The 18792-nt window shown below is 38.2% G+C and overlaps 1 long non-coding RNA gene across 1 annotated transcript; it reads left to right on the top strand.

The window, feature by feature from the left end:
• The first annotated feature begins 1102 nt into the window (after nt 1-1102).
• On the top strand, nt 1103-11267 carry LOC125931702 (uncharacterized). Its single transcript, XR_007460476.1, has 3 exons — nt 1103-1204; nt 5833-5967; nt 10495-11267. It is a non-coding gene; the product is annotated as an uncharacterized LOC125931702 (long non-coding RNA).
• Nucleotides 11268-18792: the final 7525 nt, after the last annotated feature.

Genomic DNA, 18792 nt, shown 5'->3' with positions numbered 1-18792 from the left:
TAAGCGGGTCAGCAGGATGAGGTGAGCCCTGTGTCCACCTATGTCGCCATCTTCTCCAGACTTCTTCCCAAATCTCTTCTTAAATCATTCTTGCCACAAGCTTCTGTCATCTGGTCCCTCAACTTCTAGGGGAAGTTTAGGTACATTCGTATTGTCGCCCACTCAATCTTCAGAACCCTTTTCATGTTGCAAAACTGAAACTCTTTATCAATTAACTCTTTGTTCATCTTTCTCCCAGCCCCTGAAACAACCACTGTACTCTGTCTCTATGAAATTTAGAGAATTATAGCATTTTTACTACCCAATCTGAACCTTATTTGTAAAACTTTCATAGTTTTATTTTCTTTTTCCTATATTTAATTAGTTGCGTACTTGTGTGTTTTTTTTTTTAACTAAATGGTGCTTTTTATTTAAAGAAAATTATTAAGTCACAGTTCAGGTGCACTACAGAGAAAATAATAACTCTAAAGTAAAAATTCAAACACTTATTGACTGTGTTTGGGAATTTATTTGCTTGATTGAGTCAATATTCAGTGATACCTAGCAGGAGTTTAGCAGTGTCCTGGAGAAATGGTTTCCAAAGATCAGGGTCCTTGCCCTGGAGGTTCTTATAGTTTCATGGGGGAGCCAGACCAATCTGTTCAATCTAGGAAGATTTATTAAGTGCCTACAATGTGCCAAAAAATGTTCCAGATGTTTGGGTTACAGCAGTACACAAAATAGACAAATATCCCCGTGTCCCCCAAATCTTATTCCCTCAGAAGCACTAAAGGGTGAACATATTAATAATTTATGGGTCATCTGATCCAGACACATGTCCAGTCTCTGTCAGTAGTATTTGGGGCGGGAATATACCATAACTCCTTGTTATGTACTATGATATTTTTATTCCACCCTCCCCCAAAAGTAAAGTAAAGTAAAGTAAGGTAAAGTAAAGTAAAGAAGTAAAGTAAAGTAAAAGTAGAGGCTTTAGGATTGAAGAGATGTAATAGGATGTGGTCCCAAAAATGGCACCCCTAGTGTGCCATAGCAACACAGCCTTGTAATTGTGAGGTAGATCCATGATGTCACTGTGTCCTAGAGGATTCATAAGGGTGGAGGACCAGGGTGACTATCACCCTTCATCCCCAGCTCAGCTAACTACCATCCTCACTACCAAGCTATCTTGAAGTTCTCTTCATTCATTTAAATTCTATTTTGAGTGGTAAGTAAAGTTTTATTATTTCCTTCTATGACACACTACGTATTTCATTTTGGATTTTCTCAGTATTTCATTTTAAGATATTTCCCAAGTGATTCTCTTGCTTTTGTGGGCATATATTGATACACAAAAATCATGTCTTTTCAATCAACCAGTGACTCTGTTTATTTCACATCGATTTTAATATGAGATTTGTACTATCTCAGATTTTCCCCATATTGTTCTCCTTTTCTACATGTCCACTGTTCAATATTTGCTTTTTATTATTTTTTTTAACGTTTATTTATTTTTGAGACAGGGAGAGACAGAGCATGAACGGGGGAGGGTCAGAGAGAGAGGGAGACACAGAATCCGAAACAGGTTCCAGGCTCTGAGCTGTCAGCACAGAGCCCGACGCGGGGCTCAAACTCACGGACTGCGAGATCATGACCTGAGCTGAAGTCCGACGCTTAACCGACTGAGCCACCCAGGCGCTCCAATATTTGCTTTTAACATTATTGAATTTTAAAAGAAAATAAGTCAATTTAACAATGAAACAATTTAGGGGCGCCTGGGTGGCTCAGTTGGTTAAGCATCTGACTATGGCTCAGGTCATGATCTCATGGTTTGTGAGTTTGAGCCTCACCTTGGGCTCTGTGCTGACAGCTCGGAGCCTGGAGTCTGACTAAGATTCTGTCTCCCTCTCTCTCTGCCCCTCTCCCACTCGCACACTGTGTCTCTCTTTCTCTCTTGATAATAAATAAACATTTAAAACTTAAAAAAATGCAACAATTTAACAAAACATGCTGGACCAAAAAAAAAATGTATATAAAGTACATTTTAATGCTGTAAAGTATATGTACATATATCCATACCGACACATAGAAACAAAATGGTTGGATAGAGATATGTAAAAATGTTAGTGTTTGCCTGTGATCTATTTTCTTTTCTGTGTGTTTGGAGTTATATGACTCTCTGAATATTGTACCTTTATTATTTTATAGGATACAATGTATACTATTTGGTAGAAAATTAAAGATTCATGTGCTATGTCTTAGGTTGCATATATCAATTATGTGAAAATTCTATTTCTAATTACCTTCATATGAGCCAAAATTAGACTATTTTTTATTCAGTGTTTTTGAGCTTCCATCATATTCTATCCAGTGAAGCTCTGTGAATTCTCAAGCAGCTTTAACCTCTGTTTGTTGAATAAAAAACTAGCTAAGTATTCATATCTGCCTGTGAACCCAATCCCATCATTTGAAGTTTATCTATAATACAGTTTTCCTAAAAAAGTGAATATTGGAAATCTGTGAGACAAAGCTCACAGGTTGATCTGGTAAATCAGTGCATTGCCTCTTATTGACTCTATTAACCTTAGTCTAGTTATGTTCCTTTGCTAAGTCTGTTCCTCGTCAGCTAAATAGGCCTAATAAATCTTATTATAGTTTTATGTGTTCAACACTTGGTGATTGTCAATAATAATCATTCTCAGTACTCCTAATTGATCTTTAACAGAACGAGCACATCAGGTTGCAGTGAAAACATTTCTCTTTCTCATGGCAACATATCTGTTGTTGATATTTACAGTTGAACATGGTATGACTAGGAATTTTAAGCACTTCAAATGTAAATGTGAGGTTTGATGTGATGTCATAGAGGAAACTACCAAACAATCCAGCTCCTGCTTTCTGCCTCAGTGTCCCTCTCCATGCTGGGTGTGGGTGGCTGACTAATAAGGACAGCCTGTACTCTGGGGAAGTGAGAGGCACCCACTTAGTCCAAAACAACTGTCAGGACTGTACTCTGGGTAGAACTAGGTGGATGGTGGTGACCACATCCAAGCAATTTCCTCCCTCTGTGTTTAGCAATTTGCACTGTTCTCTGACTACCTCCTGTCCAGTATCACTCAACCAGGAAAGCAGCGTTAATAAAGCCTACCATTTGCTGAACACCTACTTAGCATCGGGCACTTAATTCATTTCAGCCACAAATATTGATTAAGAATAATCTATGTGCCAGGCAGTGTTGTTGGAGCAGGGGATGCACCAGTGAACTAAGCAATCTAAAATGCCTGCCCTTGTTGAGTTTTTATTCTAGTGGGAGAGACAATGATAAACAATATAAATAAATCAACAAACGATGAAATGCAGTCAAAAGTAATGTGCTGTTAGAAAAGTAGTGAAAGAAAGGAAGAGTGGGAGTGCTGATTGGTGGGTATGCAGTTTTAAATGGTGTGTTCATGGCCAGTCTTGTTGAGAAGGTGACATTAAGCAGATACTTGAAGACGGTGAGGGATCAGAGAACAAGGGTATGTAGAGGAACAATGCTGCAGGCATTGAGAAGAACCCTACACACTCCTGAAGAGGGAGTGTGTATTCTATGAATCCCAAGAACACTGAGCTGGGCACTGCTGTTACAACTCCGAAATCACACTCTAGTGGGCTTGGGAGAGATACATGATTGTATGAGCAGTTACAGCAAATTTGTAAGTACTTACCTAAGTTAGAGAGAATAAAGGGGACTTTGTCAGCATCTGCCTTTTAGAGAAGTCAGATGTGCTTGCCTGAAGAAGTGCCCTGAACCTCAGAACTGAAGGGATAGAAGTTAATCAGGATGAGGGAAGGAGTTATCCAGACAGAGGCATTAGCGTGACTGCCATTAGGAAGCACATCTCATAACTCTGCCTGTAGGGAAGGTAATTGTCTTAGGCCACCAGCTATTGCATTCTGAAATCCATCTCCACATTTTTATTAGATCACATTTCCCACAGGATGCTCTCAGTCCATGACTGAGTGTGGCAGTGATAATAAGATAAGACTATTCCTGGGAGGCTGATTTTGTTTCTGTTCCATATGCACTTTATTCCCTTTCTGCCTTTTTCTGCCTTTTTGGTAATATTTTCTGGTTCCATTTTATCTTTTGTTGGCTTATTAGCAATAACTTTGGTTGTTATTTGAGGGTTTGATCTTGAGCTTAAAATGTACTTTTATTTTATCACAGTATACTTTTAAATAAAGCTATGTTTATTTAACTTAATGAGAACATTACATTAATATTTCATTTCCCTCCTCCCAACCTTTGTGGGTTTTTCTCCATACATTTTACTTTTACATATGTTTAAAACAATTTTAATGTTTATTTATTTTTGAGAGAGATAGAGACAGAACACGAGCAGGGGAGGGGCAGAGAGAGAGAGAGGGAGACACAGAATCCGAAGCAGGCTCCAGGCTCTGAGCTGTCAGCACAGAACCCGACACGGGTCTCAAACCCATGAACCATGAGATCATGACCTGAGCCAAAGTTAGATGCTTAACCGACTCAGCCACCCAGGTGCCCCTACTTTTACATATGTTTAAATCCCTACATTACATTGCTATTTTTTCATGAAGAGTCAAATATCTTTCAAAGAGTTTAAATAGTAAGAAAAAAAATCTTATACCTCTACCCAGCAGTTACTATTTCAGGTACTTTCCATTGCTTTGCAGAAATCTATGTTCCCATTTGGTGCTGTTTTCCTTCTGCCTGAATGACTTGCTTGAACATTTCTTATAAGGGGAGGTCTGCTGTTGATTAATCCTCTTAGATTCTGTGTATGTGAAAAAGATGTTATTTAAGACATTATTTTGTCATTATTTTTGAAAAAAAATTTTCACTGCTTGTAGAATTCTAGGCTCAGAGGTTTTCTTTTTGCTTTAGCAAATGTTGCTTACGTTGTCATTACTTGGGTTGTTTCTCAGGAAAAACCCCTCTGGGTAATTAACATTTTTTACCTTTCTGGTTGCTTTAAGATTTTCTCTTTATCACTGGTTTTGAGCAATTTGATTATCATGTGCCTTAGTATAGTTTCCTTCATGTTACTTGTGCTTTATTGAGTTTCTTCCATTTGTGGGATTATAGTTTTCATCAATATGGAAAAACTGGGGGCATTATTTCTTCAAATGTTTTATCTGTCCCCACCTCTTGATCCACTCCTCCAGGGACTCCAATTGCACATATATGAGAGCTGCTGGAAGTTCTCTCACAGCTCACTGATGCTCTGTGAATTTATAAAAACATTTCTTTTTCCTCTTCATTTAATTTTGGATAACTTATATTGCTATCTTTAAACTTCAGTACTTTTTCTGCAATATCTAATGTGCCTTTAATCACACCCAGTGTATTTTTTATCTTTCACATTGTACTTTTCATCTATAGTCCATTTGTGGGGTTTTTTTTTTGGTATTTTACATATCTTGACTTTTTTCAATTTAATTTTTAAAATTTTCATTCCAGTAAAGTGAGAATACAGTATTATATTAGTTTCAGGTGTACAATATAGTGATTCAACTATTCTATATATTACTCAGTGCTCTTAACTTTTTAAACATATGGAATATTGTTATAATAACTGTTTTACTGTTCTTATCTGCTATTTTTAACTTCTGAGTCAGTCTGGGATATTCTCAATTGACTCATTTATCATCCCATTATGAGTTGAATTTTCCCGCTTATTTGCATGCCTGCTAAGTTTTGATTGAATGTATGATAATGGATGCTACCTTATCGAATGATGGATATTACTGTGATGCTAAAATTATTCTTGTGCTTTTTCTACTATGCAATTAAATTACTTGGAAACACTTTGATTCTTTGGGTCTTCCATTTAGGATTTAGTATAACTGGAGCTGTAGATGGAGCAGTAGATGGCTAATTATTCTCCATGACCAAGAAATGATCCTTCTGAGTACTCTACCTAACATCCCATAAATCCTGAGGTTTTCCAGCCTGGCTGTTGGGAACAGGTACTTTTCTAATTTCTGTGCAAGTACTAAATATTGTCTTCTCTAATCCTAGCACATGATTCTTTCTCTGTCCTCAGAAATTACCTCACACCCAAGTGTTGACGGGAACCCTCTTATGATCCTATAGATTTTACATTTAAATCTTGACATATATTCCTAACCTACCCTCCAGTCACACCAGCAGTGTATGAAAATAATGTTTATCCCTCAACTTCTCCAATATTTTTTGTGTATTCACTTATTTATTTGTTCATTCATTCATCTATTTACTTATGTTTTAATACTATTCGGTGGAACTAGAGCAGCACCAGGTCTGGGGATACTTACTCCCCACTACTGACAAAAGACTCTTCTGAGTACTAATCCAGTTACCCATGTATCCCTAGGTTTTCCAGTCTTACTGATTTAACAGGCACAATTACCACCTACTCCAAGCACTAGGCACTGTTCCTTCTAATCCTTTCAGATGGTACTTTCCCTGGCATCACATACATGTGCTTAATACATGAGGGAGACCCTTTGACCCCTAAGGTTTTCTCTCATTGCAGCTTTCTCCTCTCTGGTATCTTTTGAACACTAGTTGCCTTGATCTCTCAGAAACTCAGTTCTCTCTTCTCAACTCAGACAGTCCACTGGCTCCATCTGGGTCCCCCACCCACCCACGTGCTGTAGCCTGAAAACCTTCTCTAAGCAGTCATTGTTCACATCTCTTGTTTCTTCTCTCTCAAGGATCACCGTCCTTCACATTACCTGATATACAAGGGTTTGCCAGCAAATGTTTTATATATTTGGTCTGTTTTTTCATTGTTACAAGTGGGAGTTCAAAGTTAAATATACCATTTTGGCTAGCAATACAAGTAGATAGCCAATTGTGACACAAGGACTCGCCCCCACCCCAGTGACTTTGCAAACTCTACTTAGAACTGATGTGTTGGGACACCTGGGTTGGTTAAGCGTCTGACTTTGGCTCCAGTCATGATCTTACAGTTTGCGAGTTCAAGCCCCGTGTTGGGCTCTGTGCTGACAGCTCAGAGCCTGGAGCCTGCTTCAGATTCTCTCTCTGCCACTCCCCCACTTGTGAGCTCTCTCTCGCGCTCTCTCTCCCTTTTTCTCTCTTTCTCTCAAAAATAAATAAATAAACATTAAAAAAAAAGAACTGCTATGTAGTCAAAGATGCTTTTACCCAACCTTTATTCCTTCTCTGTTCTTCACTAGAGTTCAGACCAGAATAAGGTTCTAAAGGCTCTCCTAGCTTCCCCTGAATTCATGCTTTCTCTCACAGATGTTTCCCCTAATAAATTTTTTGCACATTGAATTCTGTTTTAACATCAGCTCCTCCCAGGTTCTGAACTAATGCAAAAGTAAGATACTCTGATCCACAAGAGGGATATGTTCTTTGCGATGATAATATTTTCTCTACAGAGGCTATGTCTTATTTACTGAGTGTGGCCTGAAACCTTAAGTTTTAAATGCATATTACCCTGTCCATGGAACTAGTCTATTTTATTCAACCAAACCTTTATGGATGTATATTTAAGTTCTTTCCAGTTCTACACCTTTTCAAATATAGCTAGGGTAAATATCTTTGTTCAGAAAGCTTTGTACATCAATCTGATCATTTGATTAGAAGACATTTTTAAAAAGAAAATGTATGGACCCTATGGAGTTTACATTTAAATCTTGATGCATATCCCTAGCCTGCCTCTCAGTCTCACTAAGAGTGTATGAAGGTGTTATCTCTCATTCTTTCCAACGTTATATATTTACTTACTTCTGCTTAGTAGTATTTATCAAGGGATGAGATTAAAAAGGAATTAAACAGGTCTCAGAGTTTATACAATAATCTTGTTCTATGGATAATTATGTCTCCCTTGTAACTGAAGCTTTCCTGCACTTCAGACTTCAGGGAGTGGGTATGTCTTGAATCAAACGTGACTTTGTCGTGGTTCCCACAACCACTCAGTAAAACATTTGGATTTATTGTGCCTGTCCCCCTAGGAAACACCTCACAGCACAGATGTGTCTCCACTGACTCTGGCTTTGAGGAAAAGCATATCTGAAGCAGAATTCCAGCCCCATCACTTACTAACTGTGTCTGTGACCTTAAGCAAGCTGCTGTACCTCTGGGTGCCTCAGTTTCTGGTACATAATTGAGGGTCAGGAGGTGTGAGAGGCATAGGCAAGTTTTGAGCCCTGGTCAAAGACTTAAACATAGCACCTGAGGTTCCATTCACCTGTGAAGATGAGGCTCTGAGACCCAATCCTTCTCCTCCTGCTCTCCCCAGAAGGAAACATATGAGGCTGCAGCCTAGTTATGGTCTAAAAGATGCCATTAATACCAGGCTTGGGAAAGTCACACATGAGTGAGGAGGGGAAAAATGCCAGGACTCCTGACAATCTCCTTTAGTTTCACAGCACTCAGTGATTGCAGGGGTAAGATCATTCCAATTCATAAGGGCCGGTACAAAAACATCTAGGGATTTTACAAACCAGTTGTTAGATTGTCAGCAGCTTGAAATCAGTAAAGGCAGGAGTGTTTACATGACAGAAATTAGCCAACATATGTTACAGTCTGGTGCATTCTCCCCTCCCCCTACCAGAACCAGTTTACCAGTGCACTACCAATGTGCAAAAGTCGATGGGGTTGGTGCCACTTGTATGCTTTTCTCTTAGTTTACCTATCTAAAACACTCACTTTATTTCATCCTTGGGTGAGTTGTTTAAGTAGAGGTAAAATAATATATTGTAAAAGTAAGGATCTAACACCCATAGTTTATTCTGTAGCCTATTGTACCATCATTCAGGTCCCCACCTTTAAATGAACATTGTAGAAACTGGCACACCTTGGGTGGGTTTAAGGAACCTGTTGGGGAATCCAAAGGTCATGGATGAAGTTTGTCAAAGTCACTGGGAGGGTTCCCAGCAGTCAACAGAGGACTTAACTTTGTCTCCAGAAATAAACCACTAGAGAGAACTAGAATAACTTAATTAAGACTCACTCTTGACATAGCAGAAAACATAATTAAATTAGTTTAACTTGTGATAAGAAATTATGTCAGAGAAACAAAAGTCCACTGCAGAGTAGTTATATACATGATTAACTTCATAAGTCAATGATGCCATAAAGTAACAAACTCCATATTTCTGAGCTTCTATTCTCACTGGATGGGCTTCTCCTAAGTCCAGATCTCCTTGTGGTACAGAAATTGTTGTCACAGGTCCAGGCACCATATCCAGACACATCAGCATTCGATGGAAAACAAAGGTCTGACCCTTACCGTGTGTATGGTATTCTGAGTAAGGAAGCCTTTCCCCCCAAAGCAGAGCTCTCAGACTGCATTTCCAATCATCTCATTTTGAACTTGAATAAAATGTTGATATATTTGTAGTTTTACAAGGAATGTCTATCATATTTCATCTATTAAAAATTAAATTTATTAGCTACACTCTTCTATTTAACATTTAATCTTTGTTGGATGAACAGGATTTGATGTATGATTTTACATTTGATTATTTCTCCCTCCTAACATCTGATATTTAACTATGACACTAGATATATAAAACATCATCCCAGATTATGTTAAGATCTAGGATTGAAGAGAGGGAAAGACAGCATGATCTCTGACCTCAAGGAGCCAACTAGTCTGTTGGGAGACATTCAATAAAACAAGCACTGACAAGAAACTGTGATAAGTGTTTTCTATTAGAGAGAAGATAATTGTATGGACTTGTCTGCACTTAGCAGGAAATGACCTAATTCCAGAGGGTGAGAGAAAGCCTCCTGAGAGTGAAGGTAACTAGCAATCAGCCAGATTAAGATGGAGGAAATCATTCCTGACAAAGGATGTATGAAGTTGTGCACAAGAGCAAGTATGAGGTTGTGGAAATTAGAGCACAGGCCATGTGATGAATAGAAAGAGGATGAAATTTGGCTGAAACATAGCATGTGGGATGCTGACTCAAGATACTGCATGAAACATAGTGAGCTTTACTGAATATTTATTGAGTAAATTACTTTTTTATAATATCACTGATTGGAAGAACAGTCTCTAAATTCTTAGGTCAGTACTGATGGATTATTTCCATAGGCATCTGTCTTTAACAGTTCCTCAGACTTTTAAGGATGCCATATTATATTTGACATTTGTTTCCTTAGTCTTCTAAAACCAACAGTTTCTCTTAGGAGCCCTGGTTCCATTTATTAGAAAATGGTATAAAGTAGAAAGACTAAGACCTGGATGCTGGGTTTGCTCATTATGACTAATAATACAAAACTCTCCAAAACAGGATAATAATTGCCAAACTGGTGGATTTTTGTGTCCCATGTTTACAGGAGAAAAGTAGAGTCTGGATAAAGAATGTCACTGTAATATGTCTTTCACTCTATGTTTAATCATTAATATGCTTCATTATTATTGGTTTCATCCCCATTAGAAAATAAGGATATTTCTCTACATTAAAAAAAAAACAAACTAATTTTTTATGACCCTCCCTGTTCTTTCTTCTCCTTCCACCACTTTTTTTCAGCTTGACAACTTTTGGCTGCAGTCTTTTTTCTTATTAATTTCAAGCAAACTGAGAACCTTGAGTTTCAACTTCCTGTCCAGCCCTGAGATTCAAAGGTAGCTTTGAGCTGAGACTATTCGTCCATGGATCCTCCACGTAAAGTTACCCCACCTTTTAATTCTGATTCATTGCTGATTCCACCAAAAGAAATGTCCCAGAAACTTACATCAACTTCCCAATCATCTTTCTCCAAAGTGCAAAACCTGGATCGTATTAACTTTAGCCCCAGTTTTAATAGCAACTACCTCACCCCTCTACCAGAGGAAACGATCCAACAGCAATACAGAGATGAGATGAGCCAACATGAGAGGCGGTGGGAGAAGTCAGCGTTCCCTCAGAGGAAAAAGACATTCATGGAGAACATGAGACAGAAAAGTTACTATCACATGGCACCTTATCGGGTTGAAAGGGAAGGAAAGATCTATTTCTCACATGATAGAGATCAGAATAAGTGTAAATGCCATTATTGCCTCATTCAAAGGGAAGCTATTTCCGGGAACTCTAAAGGGCAAAATGCATCCTCTTGGAAAATGCTAGTAGAAGGCTTTAGCCACTTGAACATCAACTCTGATACCACAGAGTCCCGCTGTCCATCAGAAAAGCTTCCACAAGAGTAGAAAAGAAAGAAGAGCCATCAATAGAGGGAGAAGAAAATCAAACAATTCCTCAGAGGCTCTGAAAACAATAATTGAAATAAACCGAAACTCATCCTCATGTGATGAGATCAGAATTAATTCAGATGTGTGAATATTGATTTTTATCCAAGTCCTTGGGTGGAACTTTTTGGGAAGCAAATAATTAGGGATGGTCACTAGGAGAAGCAAGATCCAATGTCTGGCAAAAAATCATATTACAAAGAAACAATGTTTCAGTGATTTTAGGGTGATTCTGGGGCATGCTGGAAGCAAACTACTCTGAGGCTAGGAAGATGGTTAAACAATGGCTTTTAATCTGCCATTATTTCGTTTTCATGATGCAACTTGCTTTTTCCCTCCTGGGATCTTTTTTTCTCTTATATATTGTCATTAAGGTATAAAGGACCCATGTAGTGTGAATGTCTGGCTGGTTGCAAAGTGCTTTTGTTCTGTTTTATGGGTTGGCCACAAGAAAAAGCACTGTGTCTGATGAAATGCATGTGTGTTTTGGAATTCTGAAGTTAATGATAAGATGAGATCCACATCTAAAGTTTTGAATTAAAAGAATGTGTTGTAAAGGGATGTGTGAATAGAGCTTGTGGGCTTCACACTGAATTGTTTTGGTAGAACATACTTACCAAGAAGCAAGTATAGGTAAATATTTTATGCTTCTTTAAAATTGAGTATTAATCTTCCCTATGAAAAAAAATTCTAATGTGTTGCCTCAATTGTCAGCACCAATTACCTGTGTATATAAATAAGCCTATCATTCAAAGTCAGATATTTTATTCAGTATTGCCTGGCTCATATTTTGTCAAGGGACACTACATATGTAGATTTAGAGTAGAGGTGTAGGAAAGAGGTTTTGAAACATTTGCATTACTCTTTGGGATACCATAGTCAGGATGGCGTGAGGAGCAACCATGCCATTGGATGGACCAACTTCTCCATCTGGGTAGCAATGGGAAGCAGAATATCCTGCCTGGAGTGTAAGCATCTGCATGTTGTTCAGTTACCACTGGCTTAGGCACTCCATGATACGTTCTTCACTCTCAGGTGCTCCTTCTATGTTTAATATGAACAATACTCCCATGCCTGCTGTAGGGAATTAAAAGCAGAATCATGTTGTTTGTACTTCTCCCAAAATTATGACAGAGATTAGAGATGTGGTTTGGGTTTTCATGATATGAAATTAGCTACATTTCTCAACTTCGTTCCTGTAGAAATTTCTGACAGTACCCCACCACAGAACATAACATTCTGTTAATGGGAAAACTACCTTAGCTCTGGAGCTATCTCCTTTCCTACGCAGTCTTCAGCAATGTGACTCAGTAAAATCCATGATATTTTCACACATGGAAATTACTTCAAGACTTACCAATTAACAGGGACTGGATTCCAGTTTTGTGATTGCACCAGAGAGTATGGGAGTTAAACTAATCCTATATGGTTTATACCACAATTCAAGGGGACAATGTAAAAAAACAAAAACAAAAGTTTATACAGTTAGAATTTCATAGCCTACTTTCCTTATGTAATTCAGATGAATATTTGAGAGAAATAAAATAGTTTGTTTGCTTCATTTGAACCTGGCAATACTCTAAGTGTTTACAGGTACATGTACATTTAGATATAGAACTAATCTGCAACTGACCCAAAACAAAGTAGGGTTTTGGGTATAGATATTGACATACTTCTGCTAAAATTGGTATGTGAATGCAATGAATAGCAAACACAAGCTTGAAGAACAAAGTTATTTATATTACATATGTATCAGTTATCAAGCCTTACTAGATAGAAGTCTGTACTAATTCAGATGATTCCGTATCAGCATAAGAACAGACAAATAGAGTAGTGGAAGAGAATAGAAAGTCCAGAAACACTTCCAGATTAAACACTATAGATATATATTCCCCTGTAATTCAGTGGGGCAACATTATTTCAATGTGGAAAAAATGAACTTTGATCACTTGACCTTACAGCATACAAAACATTAATTTAAAATTGTTTGGGGCGGGGCACCTGGGTGGCTCAGTCAGTTAAGCATCCAACTTCAGCTGGGGGTCACGATCTCGCGGTTCATGGGTTCAAGCCCCATATCAGGCTCTGTGCTGACAGTGCAGAGCCTGGAGCCTGCTTTGGATTCTGTATCTTCCTCTGTCTCTCTGCCCCTCCCCCGCTCTCTCTCTCTCTCTCTCTCTTAAAATAAATAAATAAATAAATAAATAAACATTTAAAAAATTAAAAATAAATAAATTAAAATAAAATGGTTTGGGGCACCTGGCTGGCTTAGTCAGTATAGCATGTGACTATTAATCTCTGAGTCTTGACTTCAAGCCCCACATTGGATGTGGAGTTTACTTAAAAAAAAAAAATGATAAAATGGTTTATCAAACTAAACTTGAAAACCAAATCAGTAACATTTTTAGAAGAAAACAATATATCTTTGTGACTTTAAGCATACAAAGACTTTTAAAGAGGATATAAAAAGCACTACCTATAAAATCAAAATTTGATTAATTGTCCTTAACAAAATTAAGCATTTTAAGAGGTTAGGAAGATGGCTTGTAGGAGGACCCTAAGCTCACCTTGTCCCATGGATATAACTAGATAATACATCAGTGTATACAACTAGATAATACATCTGTGTAAACAGCCCAGGTAATGACCCAAAGATTCGCAGAACAAACCCTACAAATAAAGATGAGGTCACATAAAAGAGGGTATAAAGGGCAGCGATGTGGGGGAAAGTTAAACACTATGGGTCTGGCCACCGAAGGGAGGAAGTCTTGGGTGCAGAGAAGGGTAAGAGATAGACTTTCACATTGGGGAGCCCACAAAGGGAAGATGAATCCCCATAACATTTGGCTTTGAAAGTGAGAGGGGCCAAATTTTATGAGTTCTTACAACCAGTGGGACTTAAGCCTGTAATTTTAAAAATCAGCAGGCTAGGTTCTGGGAGAGCCCAGAGGGTGTTAGGAAGCTGAGTCCTTGCCCTTAAAGAGACAGCATGACAAAGAGCATGTGGAGAGCCACTGTAGAAGCAGCAGTTCAAAAAATGGGACATACAAGAGGGAGAGTTATTTGTTTATCTCAGTGTTGGCCCTGGAGAGGCAGGACTCACAGGGAGACCCCTCCAGTAACAAAGTTGGCAGGCAGCATTTCCCTCCCCCTGCCTCAGCATAAACACATGGCCACCTGCAGAAACCATTGCAGAGCTGACACTAGCTACCTAACTTGGTTACATCAAGGCCCTCCTCCCAACCTTTCAGCAGACCCACCATTTCCAGTCATGCTTGCCTCAGTCCCAGCATTGCCGGTCCCCTCCCCCAGAAAAAATGATGTAAACCTCAACAATACCATGTCTCCTGACCTGTACCTTTTGTGGGGCCTCAGTCCTGGCTGTAGTAGCTGGTCACTTCCTGGGGAAGACATGAACACCTTGTTAAAGCTTCATCTGCTGCCCACATGCACTTTCAAAGTGTCTCTGGCTAGCCCCTGTCTCCACAGCAGCTGCTGCATGTCCCCTGTGGAAGAGACCAGCACACAGCCTGTGGGCACCGTGTCCCCACCTGCATGCACTTTACTAAGTGACCATGGCTACTCTCTGAAGTGACTGCAAGTTCTCTGTGGAAGAGGACCAGTACCGCCTTGTAAACAGTGCCTGCCCCACCCATTACTTTCAAGAACAGAGGGCCTTCCTGACTTTCCTAATGCACAGAAACAGACACAGATAATTATTCAAAATGAGGAGACAGAAGAATATGTCTCAAATGAAAGAACAGGACAAAAATACATCAAGAGACCTAAGTGAAACAGATATAAGTACTATACCTGATAGAGAATTTAAAGTTATGATTATAACCATACTCGTTGAACTTGAGACAAGAGAGGAGGACCTCAGTGAGACTCTTAACAAATAGATAAAAAAGAACCAAGCACAGATGAAGAACACAATAAATGAAATTAAAAATACAATTGAAAGAATAAATAGCATCCTAGAGGAAGCAGAGGAGCAAATTACCAACCTGAAAGACAGAATAATGGAAAGTAATCAAGCTGAGGAGGTAGAACAAAAATTTACGCAAAGTGAGGATAGATTTAGGAAACTCGGTGACTCCACGAAGCATAATAATATTTTCATTATAGAAATCTCAGAAAAATAAGAGAGAAAAGAGGGCAGAAAATTTATTTGAAGAAATAATAGCTGAAAACTTCCTTAATCTGGGGAAGGAAACAGATATCCAAATCCAGGAGACACAGAGATCCTCCAACAAAATTAGCCCAAGGAAGTCCACACCAAGACACATTAGTAATAAAAATGGCAAAAAGTAGTGATGAAAAAAATTTAAATCGCCAAGAGAAAAGAAGACAACTGTACACGAGGGAAACCTCATAAGGCTCTCAGTGGATTTTTCAGCAGAAATTTTGCAGGCCAGAAGACAGTGGCATGATATATTCAAAACGCTGAAAGGGAAAAACCTGCAGCCAAGAATACTCTATCCAGCAAGGCTATCATTCAGAAGACAACGAGAGATAAAGAATCTCTCAGGCAAACAAAAAATAAAGGAGTTTATGATCACTAAGAAAGTACCTCAACAAAAATTAAAGGGGACTCTGACTGGAAAGGAAAGACCATAAGTAAGAGTATAGGAAGCAGGAAGCACAAAAGCAGCAAAAATACATACATCTGTAAAAATCAGTCAAAAGATTCACAAAATAAAAGGATGTGAAATATGACACCATATACCTAAAACATGAGGCGGAGAGAAGTAAACAACGGATTCAGGCATAAGTGACCATAAACTTAATATAGACTGCCATATACAGAAGATGTCATATATAAACCAAATGGTAACAACAAATCAAAAACTAGTAATAGATATACAAAGAATAAAGAGAAAGAAATCCAAGTATATCACTGGGGAAAGCCAGCAAACCATGAAAGAGAGCAAGAGAATAAAGCATCAGAGAAAAACTACAAAAACAACCACAAACCAAGTAGCAAAATGGCAATAAATACATAACTATAATGATTATTTTGTTTTTAAAATAAGCTTATTTATTTTGAGAGAGAGAGAGGGAGAGAGAGCAGGGGAGGGGCAAAGAGAGAGGGAGAGAGACAGAATTCCAAGCAGGTTCCACACTGTCAGTGTGGAGGCTGATGCAGGGCTCAAACTCATGAACCACGAGATCATGACCTGAGCCTAAATCAAGAGTCAGATGCTTAACTGACTCAGCCTCTATTAATAATTACTTTGAATGTAAATGGAATAATTGCTCCAATCAAAAGACATAGGGTGACAGAGTAAATTTAAAAACTTAAGACCCATCTATATGTTGCCTACAAGAGACTCATTTCAGACTGAAAGCCATGTGCAGATGGAAAGTGAGGGGATGGAGAAACATTTGTCGTGCAAATGGATGTGAAAAGAAAGCCGAGGTGGCAATACTTATATCAGAAAAAATACTTTTTTTAATTTAACATTTATTTTTGAGAGACAGAGAGAGTCAGAGCATGAGTGGGGGAGGGGCAGAGAGAGAGGGTGACAGAATCTGAAGCAGGCTCTAGGCTCTGAGTTGTCAACACAGAGCCTGACACAGGGCCCGAACTCACAGACCACGAGATCATGACCTGAGCTGAAGTTGGACATTTAACCAACTAAGCCACCCAGGTGCCCCCAGAAAGAAAAGACTTTAAAGGAAACACTGAAACAAGAGACAAAAAAGGACACGTATAATCATAAGGGGGGGGGGGGCAATTGAACACAAAGATGTAACAATCGTAAATATTTATGAAGCATATGGGAGTATCCATATGTAAAACAGTTAATAACAAATATAAAGGAACAAATCAATAGTAATACAATAATAGTAGAAGACTTTAGCACCCCACTTGCATCAATGGACAGATTATCCAAACAGAAACTCAACAAGGAAACAGTGGCTTTGAATGAAGCATTGGACTAGATGGATTTAACAGATATATTTTAAACAGTACATCCTAAAACAGCAGAATATACATTCTTTTCAAGTGCACCAGGAACATCTCCAGAATAGATCACATAATTAGGCCACGAAACAAGTCTCAGCAAACACAAGAAGATTAAGGCATATCATCCATATTTTCTGACCACAGTGCTATGAAACTAGAAATCAACCACAAGAAAAAAATCTGGAAAAACCACAAATACATAGAGGTTAAATAACATGCTACTAAGCAATGAACGGGTCAATCAAGAAATCAAAAGTTACATGGAGACAAATGAAAATGGAAACATAATGGTCCCAAGTAATTGGGATGCAGCGAAAGCAATTCTAGGAGTAAAGTTTATAGCTAAACAGACCTCAAGAATTAAAAAAAAAAAAACAAACAAACCCTCAAACAATCTAACTTTACAGCTAAAGGAGCTAGAAAAAGGAGAACAAAAAAAAATAGTAAAATAATAAAGATTAGACTAGAAGGAATAAAATAAAATAGCTGATGGGGATAAAAGAATACACTTGTGATGAACACTGGGCGTTATTGAAGTGTTGAGCCACTAAATTGTACACCTGAAGCTAATATTACACTATATGTTAACTAGCTGGAATTTAAATCAAAACTTTAAAAAAATTAAATTTAAAACTTCTTTAAAAAATATGTAAGAATGGAAACCTGTGCACAGTTTACTATCTACACTAACAAGAGTTTATATTTCACTGGCTTCATCAACATAACTACACTAATCCAGGAAACTTTTGCCTAAAAAGATAAAGATTGCAAGTAACTTACTTGTTTATCATAGGAATTACCTTAAAGACCCATCAACTCTTCAATAAAAATTCCCAAATGACATTTTTCAAACCCATGAGTTTTTTAACTGTTTATCTTAAAATTCTTGACTTAATATGTCCAGCAAACCCAAACCATTCTATCACAATTCTTACTCGATGCTAATTACACCCTCCTCTTATATTGCAAGATCTGCTTTACACCAGTCTTCAAGACCTGTGTGAGTATCTCTCCTGCCTGCCACCTCTGAGACTCCACTAAGGCTCTGCCCAGGAAATGATCTCCCTGATAGTGTCATGCAACAAAGTCAGCTTTCCTTACAAGTAGTTTGACTGATATTTGGGGATTACAGTATGTGAAGAACATAGTCACCACTGCTGTACACCATGGGACAGTGGACTAGGCCTAAATCTTAAGATCAATATATATGGATATTTCTGAACCATTCACTGACTGAATGATCACAGGTACACACAGAGAAATCAGTTACCAATCTAGAGGTTTAAATGTACAGAAACACAAGCAAAAAAGTAAACAGGTGTGAATATATTTATTGTAAGGAAGCAAATTCATTGCAAACATAACAGAAAACCCAGAAGCAGAGAAGAAAATGATTAATCAAAGCATGTATGAAATAGGTATTAAGTTCCTTAATATCTATTTCTGTCACAGCCATCTTTCTTTTTTTTTAAGGAAATTAATGATATTTCTTTTAATTTTTATTTTTGAGAGCTAGAGCATGAGCAGGGGAGGGGCAGAGAGATGGGGACAGAGGATCCAGAGCACTGACAGCAGCGAGCCCCATGTGGGGCTTAAACTCAGGAACCGTGAGATCATGACCTGAGCCAA

The sequence above is a fragment of the Panthera uncia genome, chromosome X (assembly GCF_023721935.1).
Source record: "Panthera uncia isolate 11264 chromosome X, Puncia_PCG_1.0, whole genome shotgun sequence".
Taxonomy (NCBI): Eukaryota; Metazoa; Chordata; class Mammalia; order Carnivora; family Felidae; genus Panthera; species Panthera uncia.
The sequence above is the reverse complement of the archived record's forward strand: the minus strand, read 5'-3'. Positions and strand labels throughout refer to the sequence as shown.